This window comes from Acinonyx jubatus, chromosome E1 (genome assembly GCF_027475565.1).
Source record: "Acinonyx jubatus isolate Ajub_Pintada_27869175 chromosome E1, VMU_Ajub_asm_v1.0, whole genome shotgun sequence".
NCBI lineage: Eukaryota > Metazoa > Chordata > Mammalia > Carnivora > Felidae > Acinonyx > Acinonyx jubatus.
This window is the reverse complement of record NC_069397.1, coordinates 49791049-49815123: the sequence shown is the minus strand read 5'-3', so window position 1 is coordinate 49815123 and position 24075 is coordinate 49791049. Positions and strand designations below refer to the sequence as shown.

The window sequence follows — 24075 nt, the reverse complement described above, 5'->3', positions numbered from 1 at the left end:
ATCCTGCCTTCAAAGCAAAGTGCAAGAGGAATTGAGGTTGATTCTAACATGAAAAACCCAATGGGTAATCAGACCGCTCATGGCTATGGCAGTTGATGGAGGAGTCATAGGTATGGAGAGTAAGATAGTGAGCCCGATTTCAGAATTGTTGACTGAAAAAAAATGCAGTTTTCTCCTGTTATATATTTGCTCTCCATTACAGCAAACTAAAGTGAAAAGTTTCAGAGCACAGATATACTTGTTTTGTCCTAGACTAGTATCTGGCAGGCATTTGGTTGGTACTCAATAAATATTAAATGGATAAATGAATGAATGGTTGGATGGATGGATGGATGGATAGATGGATAGTTGAGTGGATGGACGGATGGATGAACACCCTTAAGAAGATATTAATAAAGCAATGTAGTGACAATTTCAGGTATGAGATAAAGATTCAGGAGTGACCATATTTAGGAGAGAGTCAAACATGAGACATTGACTAAGAACCCACATGAATAAAATGGAAAATAAGAAGGAAACAAAGAGGAGAATAACCTGAAAAACATCAACGTTTAAATGAGTTTTGGAGGAAGAGGAGACAGAGAAGTAAACTAAGAAAGAAAAGCCAGAGAAGTAGAGGAAATCAAATAAAAAAATTATTTTGTGAAATTCAAGAGAGGTAAGAGTTTCAGAAGAAGGGACTATAAATCAGCATCAAATAGGGAGTTGATGCCAAATATGGAGCAGTTAAGGTGAGTTCACCTTGTTTAACAAGGTGGAGTTCATTGATTGCCTTCATAACAGTAGTTCTGTTAGAATAGAGAGAACAAAAAACAGGTTACATCAAGTTGAACAATGAAGGATGGCCCCCGGTGGAGAGAAGGAATGAAGATGACTGGCTATGCATTGCTTATAATAATGACTTTCTGGGAGGAAAAACAAAACAAAACAAAACAAAACTTCCAAGACAAGTTAAATAAATGATGGCAGACCCTTGTCAGTGAGTAGGTACCATTGCAAGCCACCACTTGGGGTCAGGAAATTTCTAAGCTGTAGAGTACATCAGTAAAATCGGCTGAGAGAGCCACGAAAAGGTGAGGGAGAGGCAGCTTGGCACCTGTCTGTGCTACAATTCCCACATGTATCTGTCAGCCTGTCTTGGGCTTGTGAGTCCTCCCCTCCCCCACCCCGTACCTCCTGAGATACCCACAGGCCTGCTGGTCTGGATGCTGACCCCCATGCAGACTCCCCATGTTGGGGTGCCTTTGGCTCAAGACTCTTTCAGTTCTCCAGAACTTTCCTGATGACCTAATACCCGTATCGTTTATAAAAGCACAGGTAAACCTTTCCCTCCTCCCAAACCAGTTTGGGGCCATAGAACGTTTACCAGGTCCTTTCTACCTCACTTCCATTTCTGCTCTGCCCTCCATGGTGGTGTTGGGACTTTGGGGACACACATCCCATTTCCCCTCTATTCTCAGATCATAGAATTTAGAGTCTCTCCTTCTCTTTTATCACTTTTTTAAAAAATTTTTTTTGTTTATTTATTTTTGAGAGAGAGAGACAGAGTGTGAACACACGAGGGGCAGAGAGAGAGGGAGATACAGAATCGAAGCAGGCTCCAGGCTCTGAGCTGTCAGCACAAAGCCCGACGCGGGGCTCGAACCCACGAACTGTGAGATCATGACCTGAGCCGAAGTCGGACACTTACCCGATTGAGCCACCCAGGTGCCCTTTGTCACTGGGTTTAACTCAAAAGTACCGAACACAAGCCTGATCATTTCCAACTCTGCTTTTAACTCACCCCTGTGAATCCTAGTCATGGTGACCTTGGACACTGCCCACAGTTGTGGCATAACTCTTTCCAGACCCCTGAAACACCCATGAGCACAATACTTTTCTTTCTAATATTTCTAGTGCCTCTACCATGAGTCATGAAAGCCTGTTTTATTTATTTTTAAAAAATTTTTTTAACGTTTACTTATTTTTGTGTGTGCGTGTGAGGGAGAGAGACAGAGCACAAGCAAGGGAGGAGCAGAAAGAGAGGGAGACATAGAATCCGAAGCAGGCTCCAGGCTCTGAGCTGTCGGCACAGGACTTGAACTCACAAACTGCAAGATCATGACCTGAGCTGAAGTCAGGTGCTTAACTGCCTGAGCCACCCAGGCGCCCCATGACAGTCTGTTTTAAAATTCTGTCTTCATTTCTGCAGTATAGAACCCAGGTGAAGAATACTAACCCTGGTATGTGTCGTATCCTTTGGTGGTGGTGGGGACCGGGGGCACTGGGAGAAGGCACTGTAATAAGCAGGTGCCAGAGGGTGTCGGGGGTGTGCACGGGGAGAAACACATGTGTTACACGTTCAAGATAATATCCAGCTGCACCACTGAATACTATACGGCCACTAAGGATAACCCTGAAAATTAAAATGCAGTGTCATTGAATGATCTTCGAGGCAGACGATGTTAAAAATGTAACATTCACCTTGTAAAACAGTGTGAACACTAAAGGTACATTTTATGCTTTTAGAGTACTTTTTTAGGGGTGCCTGGGTGGCTCAGTCAGTTAAGCATCTGACTCTTGGTTTCGGCTCAGGTCATGATCTCACTCAAGGTTTGTGAGTTCGAGCCCGTGTTGAGGCTGCCAGTGCGGAGCCTGCTTGGGATTTTCTCTCTCCCTCACTCTGCCCCTCCCTCTCCCCCTCTCATGCTCTGTCTCTCTCTCTGTGTCAATAAATAAAGAAACTTAAAAAATATTAAAGTACTTTTTAAAAAAGAATATTCTTTTAAGTAATCTCTACACCCAATGTGGGGCTCAAACCTACAGCCCCGAGATCAAGAGTCCCACACTCCACCGCCTGAGCCAGCCAGGTGCCCCTTAAAGTACTTTTAGGAACAGAAACATGTTAGAAATATACACAAGTTGATTATTATCATCTTTAGCTATTGATATTATGGTTCTGCCTTCTCTTTTCTTCCCTATTGTATTTTCTAATTTTATATAAGGAGGATGTATCTCTTTTGGAAACAAACAAAAAACCTTAGTTCTCATTTTCTCAAAGCTGTGGAGGGTAAGAGAGTGATAGGCAGTACCTGGACGGACATGTGAGGTCAAAGGTGGCTTTTGTTTGGAATGGCAGAAATTTGCTCATGTTTATAACCGAAGGGAAGGAGCCCATAGAGAAGGAAAGGCTGAAGACATGGAAAGGAGGAGGTCATTGTTGGGGCAAGGTCTTAGAGGGAAACAGAGGGAACTGAATCCAGCAACAAAAGAAGGATTACCACAATTCTGAACAGGAACACTTCTTCCGTTATGAAAAAAAGACGCATGTGTGTATCTAAACATTTATAGGAAAGCAGAAACGGGCTCCGAGAGGATGGGGAGACCACATAAGAGTTCACTTTCCAGGGAACAATCAGTACTGCTTTCACACATTTGCTTATGCGAACTCTTTTCATGCTCCCTTCCGCCCACTACCCTCCAGACCCATCTCCAACCCACCTATGTACAGAGCCCCTGCAATGTCTCCAGTGAGCCCCGCCTGCCCCTGGATGATTACATCCCAGAATCTTCTGGGAGCCTGTCAAAAATACATGCTCCCAGGATCCCATGCCTGGAGTGTCTAATTCTATAGTTCAGACTAGCTCTTCCTCAACTTTGACACGCACACAGAGGGCCCCGGGAGCTTACTGAAAATGCAGATTCTGATTCAGTGGGTCTAGGATGGGGCTGGAAGCCGTACATTTCCAACAAGTTTCCAGCCAACGCCAAGGCTGAGACCACGCTAAGAAGCAAGGGGCTAGAGTAGGGCTAGGAAAGCTGTATTTTATTTTCCAAACAATTTCAATGCAACCAGTCCAGGAATGCTTCACTGATAGACATTTAGGAACTACCACTCACCACTCTCCTGGCTGTTAGCATCTGCTCTCCTGTTTGCTTGTTTGTTTTTTATAATGTTCATTCATTTATTTATTTTGCGAGGGAGAGAGAGTGTGCAAGCGAGGGAGGGGCAGAGAGAGAGGGACAGAGAGAATCCCAAGCAGACTCCATACTCAGCGCAGAGCCTGACGTGGGGCTCGATCCCACAAACTGTGAGATCATGACTGAGTTGAAATGAAGAGTCAGATGCTTAACCGACGGAGCCACCCAGGCGCCCCTGCTGTCCTATTTTATCACAGTTATTTATTTTTGTATATGCTTGGCTTGTATCTTAGATTTCACTAAACCGCACTTAGATCACTAAACCGCAAAATCAGAAGGAACAGTGACATTTAATTCCCCTTTGCACCCCTCCATTTAGTAGAGTGTCCTGCAGAATGGACACCCAGTAATGTATATTAAAGAAAGAGAACGAATGGTGTCGCAGCTTTAATCCTGACATATCATAAAAAAGTGATTCCGAAGTTGCTGCTGTAATAAATGCACAGTGAGAAGGAAGAACAATCTCCGTTTTTGAGATTTCGTCTGAATGTTAACATATACAGTTTCCATGAAGTATGAGGGGATACACGCTGAAATCCACTGCTGGTCGTCACTGGTGATGCCTCCCCGTTTCTCTGCTATATTTATTATTCATCTGGCCTCGGGTTTGCTTTAATTACCAGGTGTCTTGTTTCCTTTCTGCTCACACCTGATTTCAGGATGTGGCGGTCAAATGCCCTCCTTTCAAGTTCCCTACATCACACTGTACCCTGTTTTGAACACCTGAAGTATATAAAATCTAAGGTTAACATGGATTTTATGTTGTCCTTTGGGGCAGGAAAATATAAAACCCGAGCTCCAGGAACGGCTTACTTCCTGTTTTTATTGGTCATAAAGGTTTCATAGTGGGAGCAGGTGGCAGAGGCACACAGAATGAACTAACTCTTGGCAAGTCTCTTGCCTAGATGGGAGGGCAACTGCCCTTTCCATACGGAAACCCTATTAGAACACCTGCACTGAAGATCCACTCTGGTCCCCAGCCCCATTTGAAGTGTGCAACTCAATGATCTTTAGTAAATGTACCCAACTGAAGATCAGTCGCTATCATCCTAATTTAGAACATTTCTATCACCCCAGTGAGATCCCCCTGCCCCTTTACAGTTAATCCTTGTTTCTGCCCCAGCCCCAAGTAACCACTTGTTTTCATGTCTCTGTATATTTGTATTTTCTGGATATTTCACGTACGTGGAGTTATACCGCATGTGGTCTTTCATGTCTGGCTTATTTCACTTAGCATGATGCTTTCAAGGTTCATCCACGTTGTGGCCTGTATTTTATCTTATTATCGCCAAACTGTATTCCACGATATGGGAACATCATATTCTATTTATTCTTTCACTGGTTAATGAACATTTGAATGGTTTCCAGTTTTTGCCTGTCGTGAATAATGTTGCTGTGAACATACATGCACATGCTTTTTGTGTGGCCGTAAGTTCTCATTTCTATTGGGTCAAAACCTAGGAGTGGAAATTCTAGCTTCTATGAGAAATTTATGTTGAACTTCTTAAGAAACTGTCAAACTCTTTTCCAAAGGGCTGAACCATTTTACATTTCCAGCAGTGACGTGTGAGATTTCCTGATTCTCTATATTTACTCTTGTCTGGTTTTTTTTTAATTTTAATTTTTATTTTTATTATCACCATCTTATAGGTGTGAAAGAGTATCTCACTATGGCTTAAACTTGCATTTCCCCACTGACTAATGATATTGAGAATCTTTTCACGTGCTTAGTACCCCTTCATATATTTTCTTGGTGCACCGTCTCAGTTGATTTTGTGTCTTATTAAGGTAAACATGGGCTTAAGGCTTCTTTCTCCACACTGGCCTCACTTATGCAAGTCATGACCGTGGAAAACTCTCAAAGACCAAGCACCCTGCAGACAGACAAGGACTTAATAATAGTAGATAAAGCAATAGATACATTTTTAGGAAATTCAAGCTTCATTTTACAGTGTATAATAAAAATGCTTCACTGCCCTGAAAGTTTTCCATTAATTAAGTTGCAACTAACACAGTTCATTTTTTTTTTTTACTTTCTTTGCCCCCCCCCCGCCTCAAATAAGTCAGTATTGCTGTAAACCTAAACCTCACGGAAGGCTATTATAGCATCGGGAACAGATGGTGAAGATTTCCATAAAACAGAAAGGGAAACAGACTTGTCTGAAGTGAGGTAAGTAAACACAGAGCGCATGAATGGTGAGAACTGAAATTGAGTGTTAAGTACAAATTAAAAATAGAAAGCATCACTGCAAAACTTGTTTGGGGAAAAAAAACATGATCTTTTTAGAATATGGCTATTAAAAAGCATGCATGAGCCCCGTGTTATTTCTATTTATCTTTGGAACACAGCCATAGCAATTACTGGGGACATTAAGGAAAACATTCGCCAGCAGCAAAACAGAATAGAAGAGACCATCTAGATAATTTAGTAACAATTTCAAATTTTATGGGGGAATGCCTTTTGTTTTGTCAATATGAAAATTAGGAAAAAAAACATGTTTACATGAATCAACTAAGGAGATAATTATTCTCTTCTCCAATTCCCTTTCAATGTGTGTTCACAATTGCTAAAAGGAAGCCAGACAATGGCCACTTCTTTGTGTTTCTTCTATTAATAGAAAGGATGGATGGAAAAATCAGCATCGTTGCCTCTCCTGTAGGTTACCATCGTCGGGTTGAGCCAGAAGACTCCGGTTCTGTTTGTTGCTAATTGTTGTGGCTTTTGTCCTGTATTTGTTTTTCTCACTTAATATCCATATTTTGAAGGAAATAAAAAAAAGACTTAAGATTTATTCAAACTCCCATTTCCTCTTCACAAAATAGAATAGGGGGGAGAACTTGAACTCTTTTCTGGAAGATGGAAGGAAACTGTTGCGTGTTTTTTTTTTTTATCTTTGGGGTCACGCGTTGTTTTCGCCACAGAACTTCAAAGTGTCGCCCCCTGTGTGGATGTTCTTAATCGCTCACAATGAATATGACGTAGAAGAAAAGGCAGGAGGAAGCATACATGTTGAATTTACTCACAATTGTGTCTGCAAAGTAGAACAGGGTCTCATATACTGTCTATACAGTAGGCAATGCATAAAGATTTGTCGGCTGATTATATGACTAAATGAGAGACAGTTGAAGATAAATTATTCTTAAAAAACTTGAATAAGTTAGCTCTTCGACCAGATGGACAGTGTTTAATATTTAAAAATAAATCATTGGGAGAGAAAAAGAGAACAGTACATCCCAAATTCTGAACATTTAACTAGAAGACATACAAAATCCCTTCAATGTAACCGATCTCTGTGCTATGATTTAAGGCCTTTCATGTTCCCAGACAACTGTCAATTAGACAGCAGTTTTATGGGGCATCTGGGTGGCTCAGTCGGTTAAGTGTCTGACCTCGGCTCAGGTCACAATCTCGGGGTTCGTGGGTTTGAGCCCCACCTCGGCCTCTGTGCTGAAAGCTCAGAGCCTGGAACCTACTTTGGATTCTGTGTCTCCCTCTCTCTCTTTCCCTCCCCCACTTGCCCTCTATCTCCTTCTCAAAAATAAATAAACAGCAAAAAATAAATTTTAGACAGAAGTTTTGTACACATCTTGCACATCTCGCCTCCGATCCCCAGCCTTATCTCTACACACACTGGAGAAAATATGGTGCTTTATAGCAGCCGACGTACAATAAGGAGTAGACAACATGCAGAGGAAAAGCAACGGACAACTTGCAATGTGTCTGTGTCTTCCAAGAATCATATCCCCTTTCCCCAAATCCATCCCTGTCTGCAAAGCAATTATTGGTATACACAGTACGTTACATAAGATACAATTATAAGTTATATGCGTATAATTATATACATATAATTAAATATAATTATAAAACTTTATAGATTATTTTGGCCCACTGTCAAATAATAGCTAACAAGGATACAAATGAATCTTTAAGTGATTCAGAGCTAACAACATGCCCAGTATTCTGTGAAATTAGATTTCCTAAAGCTCTGATCATCTAGTCAGCTACGAATATTCATGTGGTAGCCATTCGTAGACGACCAATATTTAATTGTATTAAGAGTGAGAAGAAGTAGTGATTCATTCTAGTTCCAGGAGCAAATAATTTTTCTACATATCAGTTTGACCTTGAATTCATATCAAGACTTTTCTGTAGTACCTGGCAAGACTTTTCTGTAATTATTTAATTAGGTCAGTGTTAAGGACAAGCACATAATTGATGTCAGAAATGAAAATATTTCTTTTTAAGTATAATAAGGGGCACCTGGGTGGCTCAGTGGTTAAGTGCCCGACTTGGACTCAGGTCATGATCTCGTGGTCCCTGAGTTCAAGCCCCGCATCAGGCTCTGTACTGACAGCTCAGAGCCTACAGCCTGCTTCAGATTCTGGGTCTCCCTCTTTCTCAGTCCCTCCCCCACTCATGCTGTCTCTCTCTGTCTCTCAGAAATAAATAAGTATTTACAAATTTTTAAATAAAAATATAATAAAGGGGTAATAGCAAGAATTTTAGAGTTTCTTTTTTAATCACCAAGTGATTATCCCTTGGACAATCACAGGTTTTATAGAATAATGATACACGTCACATGTGGACAGCATTACAGTGTTGTCTACTATTATTATTTGTGGGCTTTCCAATGCAAAAGGTACTTTCATATATATCATCTCACAGAATAATATATACCTCCCTGTATAATTATGAGAGTTATTATACTCATACTCTCATATTTATATGAGAGTACAATATATTTATATCTATACATATAACTTTTTAATGACTTATATGAGAGTATAATATATTTATATATTATACAATACAAATACAATATATTTATATTTCTAAACTCTCATAATTATACATCATATAATTATTATTAGTTGTGAGGTCTCCAATGTACTCCAACTACTTTAGTATACATGATCTCACAGAATAACATATACCTCGCTGTGTCATGATGAGACCGATTGTACCCACTTTCAGATTACAGAATTTAGACATGGCTCAATCAGGCAAGAAAATACTGCTAGTAAGTCAGGGAGCAAAGGTTTAAACCCTGTTTGACTGGATTCTGGACGCCACACACTTTTGAGATATATCTTTTAGTTTCACAGGTAGGAGGGTCCTTAAGAAGACACTTTAGATGAACAATTCAATACTAATCAGTCATGTTGTGGGAAACGTTTACATGAAACAAATTACATCTCTAAGAGGTACAATTGAAGAAACATTTCTTGCAGATGTGCCTTTTCGTGAAAACCCCTTAGCTGTTAACAGAAGGTTTTGAGACCAAAAACCAAGAGAGAAAGACAGTGAGACTTTAATATTTTCATGTCCCAGACCAAACGTGCCAATTCCTTTGTTTATATCAGCATATTGTTCTCCTCTCATAATATGTAAATAAAAAGGGGACTGGCAGGCATATAGGAAATAGGGATGACTCATTTAGTCTTGAACCTCAGACATGCTATAAAGACCTTGAAATTCCAAATAGTTCAGTTCATTTATTTTTGCCTTATTGGAGGCCACATTCTTGGCCACACCACTCTCACCTGTGAGTGAGAACTAACTTTGTGAGTGAGAATTATGTGAGCTGTGAGACCAAACTAACTTTCTCGGACAGATGTTATCGTCACCATAACCTGGAAGGTTCAATTCCAGACACTTATTTTAGATATCTGCCCTCCCCCACCCCCCCGGGGCAGTCAACAAAGAAAGTGAGGACGGCACAGCAAGGGCTGGGAACAGCTTGAAGAGTGAGACATTGGCTTTAAGACATGAGTCTCTGCTATAGCTTGGAATATAAGGTAAAGTCCATCCAAGAATTTTCAGGTAAAAGAATCCACTTCATCCTTGAGCCAAGGAACACACAGTTGGCAGTGGGGCAGAGTAGGATGGGGCAGAGACTTTTTGGCCAAACAGCCCTAACCTGGGATCCCAGTTCTCCTACCTTGTGACTAGTTAATTAATCTGAGCAAGATCCCAGAAAGTAACTGTAAATATCAGATGGAAATATTCTTGGTGCAGTAGCTGTCATATTATCAACAAACGTATTTTCAACAGGAAAGGGGTCCTTTTCCTTTCTATGTAAAAACCAGATATAAAATAAAACTTCAAGTATGATACATTTGAAAAGGAAAGGGAAAGGAGACAAGGAAAGAAGAATAGAAGAGACAGTTGCTATAGCATGGAAGTTGGTGTCTCAGGGATCTCATGCTTATCTACATACTGTAAACATTTGGACTGAAATCCAGGGGTCTTATCAAAGCCAACAGAGCCACATGGTCTGGTCTCTGCTGCTACCTTACTTCATTTTCTACCACTCATTCTCACTGTCGGAGCCCCTTGCCTTCTCTGGGGAGAGGATATCCCTTCGGACAGCAAGTTCAGGAACTTCTCTATCCAGAAAACTGTGCTTTCACTTATCCACATGGCCTCTCTCTGACTAAATCTACATCGGCCCTCTGATCGCAGAATAGCTCTTGAGGACAACTTTCCTGATCACCCATTTATTTATTTTTTTAATATGAAATTTATTGTCAAATTGGTTTCCATACAACGTCCAGTGCTCATCCCAACAGGTGCCCTCCTCAACGCCCATCACCCAAAAGTCAAAATCTCTGACCTCACTGGTGGTGCTTATTTGTCTTCTCGTTGCAGGTTTTCAAAAGCATTTATAATGGCCTGGTGTTATATTTTTATATCATATGTTTATTTGTTCGCTTGTTTATTATCTGTTTCCACCCCAGCCCCTCCACGTTACCCTAATAGGCAAACACTGAACAAGAGCACTGTTTTGTTCCATTCTGCATCTCTAGACCTGAGCACAAAGCCTTGCACATAGTAGACACTCGATATATATTTGTTCAGTGAATGAACAAATACCCACCTCTTCACTTCAGACTCAAAGCTAGCAAGAGTGTGCATTTCATCAAGACTACACAATACACTATAATGACATATAAGTGAATTCCACACATGTAATCCATATTGAAACACTACCTTGAAAGTGACTTCATGTAAACATAAGGGAATACAGTGACTTTTACTTGGCCATGGGATCCTGTCACAAAACTGACATTGTGTTTTCCATGTTGAAGGCCTTCCTGTGTGGTCACCAGCTTCTATGTTATCAGCCCACAGGAGTCTACACCTTTTTCCTTTGAGTCACTTCCTATAAGCTGCCTACTTGATTACGGTAATTAAAGAAAATGTCTTCCTATGTGAACTAAGGTGAGAAAGAACAATCAAAAGCAGTAAAATGGTGAGAACATTTCTTTGAGCAAAAGCAATTTCCCCTTTGAAAGAGCTCACCTATTATGATCTTTGTGGAGGCATCTATTTTCAGTCTATTACTTCTCCATGATGATGAAGAAATTCATCTCAGGGAACTAAAATACCAGGATAAGTCATAATGACCATGATTTGTGGTCTTTGACAATCAAAATGCATAAGATATAATGTCATCAGGATAAACTCAGAATAGTAACTTCCAAGGAACTAGTAAGTTTCTTTAGGAGGAAGATGGTTCTCCTCCCCATTTATTGCATTATATTAGCAGCACAAACTATGAATAGATTTCCCAAGGTTCCTAAATCTATTTCTTGGTGGGACTTAGCTTATAATCTCCTGAGGACCCTACATCCAGAAATGTATATAATTTCCAAACGGTTCTATTTTCTCAGAATTATGTTCAGTCATTCCACACACATTTTGAGCCTTTTTTATGTGTATGCCACTGCATGTTGTGAAGTTGTAATTCTAGTGGAATAAGCGATTTTTAAATTTTTTTCATGTTTATTTATTTTTTTTGAGACAGAGAGAGAGACACACACAAGCCTGAGCAGAGGAGAGGCAGAGACAGAGGGAGACACAGAATCCAAAGTAGGCTCCAGGCTCTGAGCTATCAGCACAGAGCCCGACGTGGGGCTCAAACCCAGAAGCCGTGAGATCATGACCTGAGCTGAAGTTGGACACTCAACCAACTGAGCCACCCAAGTGCCCCATTTTTTTTTTTAAAATTTTCATGTTTATTTACGACTTTTGAGAGCCTATGACAAGCAAAGCACCATGTCAAGTGCAATCGGAGAAACAAATATGATTGAGTCATGGTCTGCCACTGCAAAAAGTACCCAACATAAGTTGCCTGGACTGTCAGGGAATTTGTCCTCTAGAGAGGGAGGACAAGCAGGTGATAAAAGTCAGTGAATGTCCCAGAGAAAAGGGCTAGAAAACTAGGGAAAGGGGCAGGAGATGGCACTTAAAGATGTGTTGGTAAGTGGTTTATCTTGGTCATCATCCCAATTATCGATTGGAGGGAAAGATTCCTTTTATCCTTTGATCCTACTAAGCTCACATCAGTATATACCATAAATCACTCTAGCTACTATTTCTAGCTAGATAAAAATGTAGTCAGCCATGAAAAACTTAGCTTGCGCACACAAATCAATGAGGCTACTTAACAGTAGACACATGTGTGATACATTCATTATGTAAGGGTTTGTATGGGAGGCTAGTGGTCCATATGTTCTCTACTTTTGTGGCCCATCAGTAACAAAAGTGCCTATAAATGAGGTGCACTACTGGACTGTGAAGAGAGCCAATTTTTCCACTTAGTCAAATTGATGTTTTGCTCTTCTCAAAGGGATTAAACTTGAAAGTACCTTGAAAGATAGTGATACTGAAAAATATGTCTCCATCCCCATTTCTTTGTGACAAAAAGGGGAGAGGCACCTTGGTTGCACTCCTTATCTCAGTGAGGCACAAGGAGTATAAAATCTGATTTCTTAGTATCTAATCGCCCTTTAACAGGGGGGAAATCCTAGAATAAGTAGATCAAGCATGCCGTTTTTCATCTGACTTGGTCCATTTGGGATGTTATCCCCAACATACCATAGACTGGGTGGCTTAAACAACAAATGTTAATTTCTCACAGTTCTGGAGGCTGGGAAGTCCAAGATCAAGGCGCTGGCATATTCAGTATCTACTAAGAATCCATGTCCTGGTTCATAAAGGGCTATCTTCTCACATAGGGGAAGAAAACAAAAGATGTCTCACAGGTCTTTCTTTCTTTCTTTTTTTTTTTTTTTCTTATATAAGGTCACTATTCTCTTTCATGAGGACTCTACTCTCGTGACCTAATCACCTCCCAAAGGCCCTGCCTCCCAATTCCATCAGGTTGGTGATTAAGATTTCAACATATTAATTTAGGTGAGGGATGGGGGTGGGGGGACACTCAAACACGCATTGCATAACATCATCCAAATCTGGATACATTTTAGAATGAGGGGAACACTATTAATCATTACATCTGAAAGACAGGCTTAAATCACGACTATTCCAGCAACCAGGATGATGGTCACCCAAATGATGGGTGAGAGAGGGAATTCTACTTTTGACAATCAAACAAAAGGAGCATCAAATCTAACCTGTCTTTGTCTCTTGGAAGCTAAGCTCTGGAGATATTACCTAGCTCAGCCAATCAGAGTCTGTGACCTGCATTTGAACCTTCAGTGGAAAACAGAAGGAAGTGCAGGTAGGAAGTCAGAAAATGTTCAGTGTAATATGGGGATTCCAACGGCAGAGCAGTGAATGTCCAGATACAGTGCAGTTCAGCAAAGCACTAGCCAATGTCCAGGGGTTAAGCACCAATGGCAGCAATAACAAAGGTCAGTTGGTGAACAGTGATATCCTGAAGTCCAGGGAGGACATCTTGGAGGGACCTTTCCTTCCTTGACTTCTGCTTCAGCCTGGTTCTCCAGCTTGAACCTGAGAGATATTACAGATCCACTGAACTATAATTTTCTCCTTAAATTAGCCAGAATTGGTTTGTCCATTTCTGTTTTAACTAAGAACTCTGACCAGAACTAGTAAATGTTATTTTCCTTAGACAACAACAATGACGATGACAACGATTTTACTTGGATGATGATCAGCACTTTAACATGAACACCTTAGTTACTAACTAGGGATCACATTCACAACATCATAGCATTCTCTTAAAAAAATCTCTCAGTACATCTTTTGATTGTTAAATGCTTTCTAAAAATAGCCAAGAATTTTGTAATCCAAATCTTTTCCCTTTCCAGTCTCATGGAAAAATCAATAGGGGCATTCATATAAGTTCTATGAAAAAAGAGCCTGAGATATTTTAAGAAGTCATACACTTCCCAGTTGAAAGAAAATAATCCAGGCTTTTGAGGTCCCTGTCAAATTATTTACCTTCATTTTTAGATGTTGCAGCTGAAGTATTGAAATAAATATTCATTTGAGCGATTACAGATCGTGAATATTAATTGCTCTATACATCAAGTTATAATGGAGATTTATAATTATGGTTAGTGGAGTTCAGAATTGCTAGAGGCCTAGAGGAGGGGATAAATGTAAAGAATGCTAGAAATCCAAGGAATATTTGTTGGGATGGAGGTGTATAAAGCATTCACTAAATTTTTCTAATTTAGGAGAACATGAAATGAGAGCACATGGTCCCTTTCTATGAACTGCAGGTACCTTAATAACAAAGCAAAAGTCACAATCTTATATCCAGAAGCAATTGCCAGAATGCTTCAGTTGGACTAGGAAGAATCAGAACTTATTTCTATTAATTCGATCTATGGACAAATCCATCACCTAATATTGCTGCAGCAAACATGAAGGGAGCTGGAAGAGTATATGAGCAGGCTGTTTTTGAGGAGAGTAACACTGAAAAGCCCTGGACTTCATTTTGGACACCTTCAGATGCATCATGATGATTCAGATGACGATTTAGGACCCACATCAACCTTTTGGCTTCTGCCTTGTGAATAGCTACCGAAGATGTAGGATTAAGAGCTGCCAAGCCACAATCCTGGATACATTGCTTACACTGCTGCCATCACATATCATATCCAGCTCAAGGGAGAAAGCCTGGACTATAAGATGAGATTGCTCTGAGATCAGGGGTGGAAGACAAGGATGTAAAGAGCATTTGGAGCCACTTGTTCCTTCCCAACCCATCGCAGCTACATAAATGACATTTGTTCAAGAGCCCGGTGTTAAGAGTGCTGAGTTTTGGGGCCCCTGGATGGCTCAGTCGGTCGAGTGTCCGACTCTTGATTTTGGCTCAGGTCACGATCCCAGGATGGTCGGATTGAGCCCCACATCAGGCTCTGCATTGACTCTCTCTCTCTCTTTCTCTCTCTCTCTCTCTCCCTCTGCCCATCCCCCCCAACTTGTGCTCACTCTCTTTCTCAAAAATAAATGAATAAATAAATAAGTAAGTAAAATAATGAATGAATGAATGAATGAATGAATAAATAAATAAAACCTTTTCAGAGTGCTGAGTCTGGCCCATGAGGGGAGTTAAAGAAAAAGTGGAAGAAATCATTTTCTAACCTATTTGTTCCTCTAGCTAACTTAAACTCCATTTGAAACAGCTAGTTGGTGGCTACCACGTGATCACATACCTTTCTGGACATAACTGATAGTCACAAAATTTAAGTAGTTTAACCCTTTCCTGTCATTTCAATGAGCAAGAGACAAAGGGGTATGGTAGGAAGAATACTGGATTAGAATACAGAGACCTGCACCACTGTCCTTGCTCTGCCTGATCCTGGCCACGTGGGTTGGGTCACCTTTTCTCTTCTCTTTGCATTAGTGTCCACACTGATAAAACAAAGTGTTTATTTTTCTCAAAATTAGTCCTACTGCTATGTTTTCCTGTATATCCTCTATATGTGTTCTCAAAGATTCTTCCTATATGTTTATTTTTATTGACCTATTTCCACTAGACTATGGCCCCTTGAAATCAGAAATTATGTCTATTTTCTTCCTCCCAGATATTCAGGAACTCTCACCAAGTATGCAAACGGTACGCAAATTTTATGAAATAAATGAACAGATTAAAGAATGAAAACTATATTCTAAATAGAAACATATATATATATATATTTTCTTTACCTTTAAAAGATACTTTATTGATCATTTCCTCTTATTTAGGTTCTTCCAGAAGCTGACTCTGAGACATGGCTTAGACTTCAAGTAGTTTATTTGGAATGTGATCCCAGGAAAAACAAAGTGCCAAAGTGAAATGCAAGGGCAAGGGGCCACTAACAGAGTGTTATCAAGACAGTTATCACTGTGGGTTATGGAGCTTGATCCAGCTGGGAAAGTATAGAAAGCAGTAGGAAGCATGTACCTAGAATTACCCATCTGAAGAGCAAAGGACCTGGGATATTTGCATACTAATGCTTACCAGTCATTGGTCAAGGGATGAATAGCCTGAGTGACCAAAGAAAGCCTCCTTAAACAGATGAAAGTGCTGGCAGGTGGAAGACAGACCGGCAGGCACCGATATAGGAATGGCCAAGTGGTATACCTCAACAGGGCCTCTACCACAGTCTCAAAACATTCTCTCTCTTATGCCTTCCCATACAGTCCTATTCTAGCAGTTATTTCCCTATATACCATTACCCATTTACTTATCTTTATCCTTCACAGGCCTATCATCTCCGTTAAGGCAAAGAACATGGCTTCTTTAAAACTGTATCCTCAATACCTAGCATAGCATAACTCAATTCTACTTGGAGAATGAATAATGAATCCATAAGAAGGGCATAATACCACCAACTGCAGAAGGCTGTCCAAGAAGCAACTTAGATAATGTACACAAAGGCGAGGTGAGAAGTGTCGAGTGCTATCCCTATCTGATAAGTGTTATATGGGGAACAGTGAATACCATCCCCAAATGAACGATGCACGCTAAGAGACTTTTATCCTTCCACATCTGTACATCTTACTTATCTGGGAGTAGGTCAAGATTTCACCAAGATGTCAGCATGCTGGAGAAAAAAAAATGGAGGACAGCAGTGAAGAATTAAGGGAGAGCCTCTGCCTGGTGGGGTCCTCCTGGTTGATAAATATATGAAAATCTGGTACTTGCATAACTATGTCTCCTGGATAACACAAGAGAGTGAACGGGGCCAGAGGTGAACTCGGAGAGAGAGAAAAGAACACTTTATCTACGGATACTTCCTTCAAACACCAATTCCTTTCATTTGAAAATAGTGAGAATAAAGTAAAACAGGAGGCCAAGGGAATTGAGGCTCTGATGTTGTTTGGATCCTTAACAAGCTTCTTTATGAAACCAAAGGCCAAAGAACAGGCCAGTGTTTTTCTCAGTGATATGAAAAGAATCATTCCCCAGTTTTTTTATTTTGTTTTGTTTTGGGTTTTTTTTTTTTTTTTTTTTGACCACCAAGAGTTGAATTCTTTCCATTTCCCACACCAGAATTAAGAAACCTCTCAAATTCTCATCCCACTCCAAATGAGCTAGAAGCTGATTGCAAATGGTCAGGAGCTGAGAACACTCTGACAGACAGTAAGATTTATAAGTAATAGTCTCCTTTACTAAGACAGAATGGTTTTTTTTTTTAACATAGAAATGGAATTTTGCACAGTTTTTGGAGAATCCATAAAGACCAGCTCTATTAGACCATGAACCAGAATCAGCTGGTACTCAGTTCACTGGGGGCAACACTCAGTCATAGACACCATTCTCATGAAACTGCCTGAGTTGTACGTGGCACAAATTCAGAGCCACTTCAGCCTTCCTTGACATGAAGCATTAATCAAGGCCATCCATCTTGGACCAACCTAGCTACTTTCACCATATGGGAATTTCAGGGAGAAGCTAAATCCTCAATCCTTCCTTTTGCTGCCAAAGCAATGTTTTGTTTTTCTCACACACATTTCCACATAGCTCTACCCAGCCCTCAGGATTTCATTACACCTATGGTTATGAAAAGGTCAAGTCCCCAGAGAGCTCAGACCCCAGTTTCATGAAAATGCAATTGCTTTCCTCGTGAAGAACAGTAGAAGGATACCTGGGTGAATCTTAGGCACCTCTCTAGGGAATCTCTCAGATCAACAGGTACCATCCCTAACTAAAGGCAGAAATCTGAATAAATTCCAAACACAACGGTTACCTGAGATAAAAATTCCAGTCTGGGTACGTCACTATACAAATATATGTCATGGATAAAAATTCACTGGGCACATCACCATACAAACGTATGTCATAATTATTGCCAACTTCAATTAATGAGGAATTCTGGAGTGAGGGTATTGGGACAGATATTTAAACTTTACAAAACTATATAGTTGTCCACGTTGGTACAGCCTACCAGTGGACAACCTAGAGTTCAAAGATACGTATTATGTAAGGTCACAGTCTTTCTCCTAGAACAGAGCACTCAATGGTTTTTCTTCATAGAATCTTTAATACAAAGAAGGTTTTAATTGCTCCAAGAGAGTCTGGACCACAAAACCCTTAGCCATTCTCTTTCTACCACGATTTCATTACTCAGCTGGGCAGTCATCTGCCGGTTAAAAAATGGGAAGTTCTATAACCTTGTGTCCTGGGTGTCTGCAAGGAAGCCATTTTGCTACATTGCAAACAAGCAATTGTTTTCCTATGGAAAATGCCGCACAATGAGACCCTGAGCTGATAAAGGGGAACCCACTGAAAGCAAGAACCATTTCAAGTGTTGTGACATGAACAGAGTTAGAAACAGACCTACTCGTATCAAAACTTTATTTTAAAGAACAACAGGATATAAAGGAAGCAAATTCTATTTTCATAGCAATGGTGACACACAAGGTAAGAACAATTCCTATTCTGCTTCCGATCACGTGTGTCTGCCCTGCAAAGGGAGAGGTGGTTAGGTTTGACTTGTTTAGTTTCAAAATTCGCAGAGCTTTTGCTTCGTCTTTTGAGACCAGGAACCATACCTCTAGTTCTCCTTTCTATGCCATTGTTCTTAGTTTCTCCAACTCCAGGTAGACAACGCCTATGTTACAGGAAAGACAACTGGAACCAAACAACACGCCCTAGGTAAATAATGATAAAAACTCCTCTACATCAGGGCAACCTCACAAGACTAAAAGTTGGAATTAGCTAGCCCATTAGGCAAAACGAACCTCAAGTTAGTGTTTCTCTTATTCCACAAGTCTTATGTGAGGTTCATTTCTGTAGTGAGCAGAAATCAAAAAGTGCTCTGTCGAACACGTAGCTTCACCCTGACAGATTTCTCATCTCAGCAGGTAAAGATGTCATGAGACAGAAGTCACGTGGTGAGAAATCAGCATGACTGCCCATTGATGTTTAGCAGCCTAGGAAAGAATAAAATACTTAGCTCTGAAAAGAAAGTTGCTTGGGCTGTACCGAGACCTGGCAGCCCTCTTCGGTCATACAGTGACCGTGACAGGGCGCAGGATCTCTGGGCTGCCTCACCGGACAGTACAGCTGCTTTGCAATTCTATGTAGATATCTGGGCGTCTCTCGCCCCTTCCCCTAACATTCTAAGATCGCATACTCTGAGCTACATTATGAAATCAGATCTGCTGCCGATGAGGACATACCAACCTGAGGTACAAGTGAGGCTGCACATAACTCAGGGGATTGCCAGTTTTAAATTGCTGTCTTATGTGGAGTCTCAAAGTTCCTTTTTTTTTTTTTTTAATTTTTTTAACGTTTATTCATTATTGAGAGACAGAGAGAGACAGAGCATGAGGATGGGAGGGGCAGAGAGAGGAGGAGACACAGAATCCGAAGCGGGCTCCAGGCTCCGAGCTGTCAGCACAGAGCGGGGCTCGAACTCACAAACCGAGAGATCGTGACCCGAGCTGAAGTCGGATGCTTAACCGACTGAGCCACCCAGGCGCCCCTCGAAGTTTCTTCATAAATGTGTAAGATGTACTTTATTAGATGTAAAGTAAAAAGAAAAAAAAGATACTTTCTCTCACATAATAGAGTATCATTAAACAAGAAAGAGGGGGTGCCTGGGTGGCTCATTGGTTAAGCATCTGATTCGATCTCAGTTCAGGTCTTGCTCTCAGGATCGTGAGTTCAAGCTCCGTGTTGGGCTCCACACTGGCTGTGAAACCTACTTAAAAAAAAAAAACAAAAAACAAAACAACAAACAAAAAAACCTGAAAAGCGAAACAGAACAACAAAACAACAACAGCAACGACAACAAACAAGAAAAAGTGCCTCAGTCATTTTCTGTAGCTGTATCTCTATCTGCTTACAAATTGAAACTATGATTGAAAGACACAACTCTAAAAGGCCGTGTTGAGGGCTAAGTATTGGCTAAAGGCAATGAAACAACAGACAGAGTTGGAAATCCCTGGGTATTTTTAAATCTGTTCAATTTGGGGTCAAGTGGATATTGAGGACCCGGCTTTCAGAAAAGTGGTTATTTCTGCCAAAAATTACACTTCCTGTCTGGCTTGCTACTATCCTTCTTGGGAGTATTTACGGCAGACTGATCATATTCTGAGTGATTCCCAAATGTTTAGGCTTTTAGTGCGGCATGTAAATTTCTACGACTACCTCTAGTGATGAAAGTATGGTGCCATTTCTATCAGATAAATTCAGCACCCTGGTGGCCACATCTTTTATACAGTGACAGTGTTACCCTGACAGGATACACCAAAGACTTATCCTTCAAAATTATGGCAAAAAAAAAACAAAACAAAACACACTTCAAAATGACCCATAATTATCCATTGTTTTAGATATGAACCAGCTTGGGCAGTGATAAAATGGATTGATCCAGATTGTTCCCTGGATCTTTTCATTGCACAGTTTTTTTTAAAAACCTCAGAAGTCAGCCAGTCCAAGTACTTTATTCTACATGTGAGGGAATCAATACCACATAGGTTACCTCCTTGCTCGAGGTCAAAGAGGAAATCTCACCTATGGGTGAGCTACCTTTTATCCACATGGGTTCCATCAAAAGTCAAATATGACATAAGACCCAACTGGAAGAGTGACTACACATGCATTTATATTGCACAGACATACCATTTTTCTCCTTTGGTCCTTCAGTAGAATTTGTCAACATAATATCAGCTACTGTGAGCTTCGTACTAATCCCTCAATTCCCTAATTCAGGGGGAAGAGACTGAAACAATGGTTTCTCAACTCCAAGTTGGAAGTGGATGTGTAGTAAATAAAAACAGAATCTGCAAAATATTAAAGATCAACAGGATACCAAGCCCTCTGGCATGAATACCTGCAAGCAGCTTCCTAAACTCCATTTTAAGAATCCTAGAGTGGAATGTGAGACTCGAGAGACATGTCTTATGAGGAAATATTGTTCTGGAAGGTGTTAGAGAGAAGCCAAGTTATCAGAAAGCGGTGCCAGAAAGAATCATATCGAAGAAATGGAGGGCTGAATACATTTGCACAAGAGGGAATTTTGTTATCTACAGTAACTACAAGGATCAGCACCCAGCTATTTCAAACCAGCCTATGGCTAATTTTTCTAGGCCAATCATAATTAAATTGTAAAGCACTTAATATTAAAACTTGACAGACAAAACTGATGTGAGGAAATGAATCCGAAGCTTTATGAAAGTCAAAAAAGATCACATTCATCTTAACATCCTTCGGCAACTGGGTCTGTCAGTCAGTCACATGTGATTAGCATTATGCTGTTACAGAAACTTAGAACTGGCAGAAACTCAGAGATTAGTCTGGATGCTTTGAACTTATTCAGTGCAAAGTGACGAGGAAAATGCCATATCTGTCAATGGAGCTGCTGTTGAACAGGGCTTGGGAATTACTGCACTAAGTTAGGGAACAAGGCAACTTTATAAAAGAGAATTAATTATGCCGTGATTCATAGTCACTGGCGGTGCTATAAATACTTTTATGGAAGTGTTTTTCTTTTCCTTTTTCCTTCCCCCTTTTCCAAAAAGGCTGCGTGGATGAACACTGCTTCCAGGACTCACATAATTGCACCTAAAGTCATAGAATGTTACAGCTGGAGGAACGCTGAGAGTTTGCCCAAGATCCTTCCCCAGCATTTACAGGTGAGGCGTTTGGAGCTCCAGAGAGATTAAGATTTCTGGAGGTCACTGAGTTAGTGTCTGGCAGGATCCGCACTGGACCCTCGGTCTCCCGAATCCCAGAGCAGAAGGCATTCCACCACACCTTGACGTTTTCCAGCACGGGCAAGGGCAGCGCCCTGGACAGGGCACTGTTTCCTACAGTTCGACCTCAGCCCTGGGCTGTATATAGCCAGAGGACCTGAAGAAATTTCTCTTCCCAGAGCTCACTGGTATTTCTGAGCATTACTTTAATGAGAAGGTATTTTTAGCTCTTATTCTGCCAGAAGCATTCTTCTTGCTCATTTTCAGAGCTGCTGGGTTCAAGCTTGGAGGCCAGAATAACTTAGGTTATTTTTTTTTAATTAAAAAATTCAATTCGATAATCCTTTAGCAAATGCTTTTAAATGCATAAGGCATCGAACTGAGTGCTTTGTGGATAGAGACGTGAATAAAAAGGATCTCTGTTTCCAAGTAGCTTACAAGCTATGGCGGAATGGAGAGCCACAGGCTTCATCAAGGAAGGTGATGGTAGGGACATGTTACAAATGACAACAAGTGGGGCACCTGGGTTGGCTCAGCCGATTAAGCATCCGACTTCGGCTCGGGTCATGATCTCACAGTTCGTGGGTTCGAGCCCCATGTTTGGCTCTGTGCTGACAGCTTGGAGCCTGCAGCCTGCTTTGGATTCTGTGTCTCCCTCTCTCTCTCTCTCTCTCTCTGCCCCTTCCCCACTCATACTCTGTTTCTCTTTTTCTCAAAAATAAATAAACACAGAAAGAAAGAAAGCAGGAAAGAAAGAAAGAAAGAAAGAAAGAAAGAAAGAAAGAAAGAAAGAAAGAGAAACAAATGACAAGATGAAAAAAAACCCACTAGCATCAGACCTCACTAAGAGACTTAGTTTCCAGGGGTTGATTACTAGTAAGTCCCACTTACTAGTTACGGGACAAAGAAAACGTTACTTCTGTGCATTGTGTCCCAATGTATTCTTCTGTAAAATGGGGTAACCAGTCCCTACTCTCTAGGGTCCTCAAGAAGGTTCAATGAATTAATGCATGAAAAGCACTTGCCGGGATGCATGGTAAAAAATGCAATGATTGGTTATTATTGCTATTATTATTTGCCTACAACTAGAACGAAACATTTCTCACCCATAGCCACCGTAATGCTCTGCCCTGAAGGGTCACCCCATGCTCCTTGATTTAGAAGGCCTGGATTAGAAAGAAGGTTACCAACCACCCCTGTCAAGAGTTGCCTGAGGAGACATGACTAAATGTAATATGGTGTCCTGATGGGATCCTGGAACAGTAAAGGACATTAGGAGAAAGGAAAAAAAAAAACATTTAAATGAAGTATAAATTTTAGTTAATAAAAAAGTGTCGTTTTGTTTCATTAATTGTGACAAATGTAATAACTGTGACCAATGTTAATAATAGGGATGACTGGGCGTGTGGTATCCAAGAATCATCCATACTACAGTCATAATTTTCCTGTAAATCTAAGATTATTCTAAAAATAAAAGTTAATTAAAAAAAAAAAAAAGATGCAACTTTTGACAGAGAAAGAATTGTTCCTGGACAGACTTATATTATCTTCACTAATTTGTTGGTGTGGCGTATGCTTACCAAAGGAAACATTCTGGAGTACTCTTTAAACCATTGTTTATTAAATGAGGGGCATTTTAACTTGGAGAAAAACACATAAAAAATATTTTTAACCATATCTCATTGCAGCAAACTATTTGAGTACTCCCTTTATACTTTTTTTCAGAAGATTCTTTTATTTCACTGCTCTTAATTACATCCAGTTGCATTGGCCCTATCAAGTTGCTTTTAATAGCAACTTCTAGTAAACAGAGCTGCAGAGAAAAATCTTGGTCGGTACAGGTCACTAGGATAGGGGTGGAAGTCATAGGTATGGGATGCTTGTGTGCCCGGGTCATAGAAACTCATGGGGGCCAGTGACTGGGGGGTGTGGGGGTAGAGGGAAAGGGGGAGCAGAAAATACATCTCAACTCTGTTAGATCAGTGGTTCTCAACTGGGGGCAACTGCCTATCCCCTGGAGGTTTCTGGAAATGTCTGAAGACATTTCCTATTGTCTCAACTTGGGGATGACCAGGGGATGGGGTGCTACTGGAATCCAGTGGATAGAGGCTAGAGATACTGCTAAACATCCTTCAGTGCACAGAGCAGCCCTTCCTCCAACAAAGAACTCACATCTCACCCCAAATGGGAGGAGGGCCAAGCTT

General features: G+C 40.6%; 1 long non-coding RNA gene across 1 annotated transcript in view; it reads left to right on the top strand.

Annotated features, from left to right (window-relative positions):
• The window catches only part of LOC106984840 (uncharacterized), a 32873-nt gene extending 10316 nt beyond the window's left edge, over positions 1-22557 (top strand). Inside the window, exons 2-4 of the long non-coding RNA XR_003416767.2 lie at positions 6024-6130; positions 13052-13129; positions 21698-22557. This is a non-coding gene — a long non-coding RNA (uncharacterized LOC106984840). The remainder of the gene's footprint in view (positions 1-6023; positions 6131-13051; positions 13130-21697) is intronic.
• Positions 22558-24075: the final 1518 nt, after the last annotated feature.